The sequence below is a fragment of the Octopus bimaculoides genome, chromosome 13 (genome assembly GCF_001194135.2).
Source record: "Octopus bimaculoides isolate UCB-OBI-ISO-001 chromosome 13, ASM119413v2, whole genome shotgun sequence".
Lineage (NCBI taxonomy): Eukaryota > Metazoa > Mollusca > Cephalopoda > Octopoda > Octopodidae > Octopus > Octopus bimaculoides.
In genome coordinates this window covers 34,953,871-34,957,385 of record NC_068993.1, presented here as the reverse complement: position 1 = coordinate 34,957,385, position 3,515 = coordinate 34,953,871, and positions in this window count along the sequence as shown.

The window sequence follows — 3,515 nt, the reverse complement described above, 5'->3', positions numbered from 1 at the left end:
ATATATATATATATATATATATATATATATATATATATATATATATATATATATACATACATATATAACATATATATATATAAATACATAAATATACAAATTTGTATATATCTATATATGCATGTATATATAAACATATGTTGTACACACACACACATATATATAGCTAGATAGCTAGACAGATAGATAGATAGATAGATAGATAGATAGATAGATAGATACACAGACAGACATAGATAGATAGATAGATTGGTAGATTCGAATGGATAAGACACTTAAGGCAAGAAATGTGAGAAATCTTCTATCGGTACTTTGAGGACTTTGGAAAAATTACAAAACAACATGAAGACATCACCGGGAATTATATAACAGATTTTCTTTCCAGTAATATGACACAACATAATCCAAAGGCTTAGTCTTCAGTAATATGCCAGTTTATGTTATATAATAATAGTAATGATAACAATAAAAATGTAATACTTATGCTGCAGAAAAACTGCCATTAGCAAAATTGCAAACAAAACAAAAATTGAAAAAATAACAATTTTTCAGATTCAAACACAAATATATTATAGTTAGAATATAGGAGTTGATGTAAAGCAGTAATTTAACCTTCTAAATAAATTTTATGCAGTAGAGAGAGAAAGTGAGAGGATCTTTGTAGGTTGCTTGTGATATTGAGCATACCAGCAAATGTCAGGAGGACTGCCCCACCTTCTGACTAGATAATATTTAAAAATTGTATCTCGTAACAACAAGTATGGCATCTTTGACAAATTCAGTCATCAAACAGCAACAATGCAGTTCTTCCCTTGTGTCCCAGCTGGTCCTTAGATCTGCTTCTCTTGTGTTAGTCTTGTGTTGACTGTATGTACTCCTCAGGGATTTGGTGGAACTAAAGACAGAGATGGGCACGACATTGTTGAACTGATGGACAGCCATAGCAGCAATTCCTGCAGAAATGAATATATTACATCCAGTTTCAATTCTTAGCTGTAGTCATTTCACTTCTTTAATGAATTACAAAACTGTTGACTACCAAAATAAGGGTATAATCTGGATTCAAAGAAAACTGGTTATGCTCTTTATCAGCTATATTGACAAGCTTCTCGATAAAGTAACTAAACTGACCTCTCTCTCTCTCTCTCTCTCTCTCTCTTGCAAATGAAGAATAAAATCCCCAAACAATAGATACATTAGATTCTTTGCTCTTCATGGCAAATGAATTTACCAAAGGCTTCCAGGAATTCTCCTACATCAGAAGTTGACTTAGTTCTTAAATTTATTGGAAGGCTAAATATTTATCTGTTATGTTTATGAGTTTGGTTTAATAGTTTCTTTGTTATTATTCATGGTTTCCAGGTTAGTAAATTAGCATCAGACTAGACACTTCAATATCTGGTTACATTTCTGTATCACATTTCTTTGATCAAATCTCTGTGGAGGTGACTTTGTTCTTGCATCAAACACACTTATTGGTTTAGTATAGTAACAACTTGATCAACCGTCTCTCATTTAAAGATAATGTTCTTTGAAAGAAAAAAAAAATTGTATGTTAATGTTGTTTAGTCCCAGGTCAATGGTAATTGAGCAGACTTATAATCAAAGGCATTTCAGCTGTGACCGTCTCTCTCATTTAATAGTATTTATGACTGCTTTGTCTATTGTGTCCTACCTTTTTAAAGATAGTGTGTGATTTACTGTTTTTGTCATAACATAATCTTTCCCCAGATTTCTGTTTGCTTGATCAGACCTATGGCCCTGAAGAAACCGATCAAACATTTAAAGTCAACAATCTATTATCAAGGGTCAAACTTAACCTCTGGATTAATGTCCATGCTATGGCATGTTTGTCTTTATTATAGCCATATTTACTTGACATTTTGATTTCAAGCAAGGATTTTCTCAGGCACTTGTGGTTCCCATTTTAAAGATAATTGTGGCTTTTATAGCAAGAAAGTTGTTACTCATGTCAAAACAACTATGTGAAGGCTCCATTTATAGTGAGCTGTTGTCATTGTTGCTTAACCCCCAAATAAGCCCTGATCCAGTTGCCCTATGATCCAGTTGCCCTATGATTCAGTTGCCCTATTTTAGGTTTTGTTTCCTCATATTACATTACTTGTATTCTTTCCCTAAGGTGGTAGAGTATGATTTCTAGCATGTCAAACAACCATGCAGAATCTCCTGCTACTCTTTTGGAAGCACATTTTACTATGAGATTCTTTATGTACTCTCTTTAATTACTATATGTTTTGGTCAGTTTAGCAGATGTTTTTAATATGAAGGGCTCCACTGGCCCCAGAATACACTTATTCAAGGGCTTTTCACCAAGAATTACAAGCAATTGTTAAATGTTCTTGGTTCTAGCCCCAAGTAAGCCCTGATTAATTAAACGTCTAATCAAAGTATTTTTGCCATGATGAACCCATCTTATTTTTGTCAGATAGTGTATTTAGGACAATATTATTTAACATGTCAGTCTATTTGTAAAAACAATTTGACAGGGTGCAATATGAAGGAAAGTTAGCTGTAGTTTCTAGCAGCTCAAACAGACACGTAGAGGCTCCTTTGTTGGCTTATGTCATAGTTACCAAAAAATTGCATCTCCGGATGTCAGACAGCCAGCTGAAAGTTGACAGTTCATGCCCCATCACCTGCACTGTGCTGTAATGTCCTGTATATATCCGGGATGGGGAAGCTTGACATCAATAACCTCAGCTCCCACCTTTTATCATTACGTCAGTGTTACACATTGAGCTTATGCCTGCAAGGAGCTGGAATACCATAAAAAATACAAATCAAAATGAAACAGATCAAAAAGCAAAATAAAACAATATGATTCTTGAAAATATTCATTTCTCTTCTTGCTTTTTTTATTATAATCACGTTAGCCAAAACATTTGAATCCCTACAATTACTACAATGGACTGAACTAATGGTTCACAGCAGCTCAGAAATTTTTTAAAATATACATATGACAAACGTAGGAGTTGCAAATATGCACAAATAACCCAGAAAGTACTATTGAGCAATGTAATAGAAAGGTAAAGTATATGCTGTATATATATGTATATATATATATATAGATATATACACATACATATATACAGATGTGTGCATGTGGTGTGTGTGCAAAATATATATATATATATACATACTGATGATACCTGTTCAGACTGAAACATATGTCCACGACTGTCCTCTTAGCCTGAGAAAAATCAGACTATCTGATTCATCAATGGTATGTCGGTTCCAGAGAACTGTTGAATTTTTTTAGATCATCGCCCCCTTCTCATTCAGAGCTGGTTGTAACTAGCACAAGTTTAATATTTAATACATCTTTATTGATATTTGTTATCCAAGTTAATGGCACTGTCGTCTCTGCAATATTTTCTTTACTAATCTTTGTTTAATATATATACACACTCACTCATACACACACACACACACACACACACACACACATACATATGTACATATATATATATATATAAATAATATATATATATATA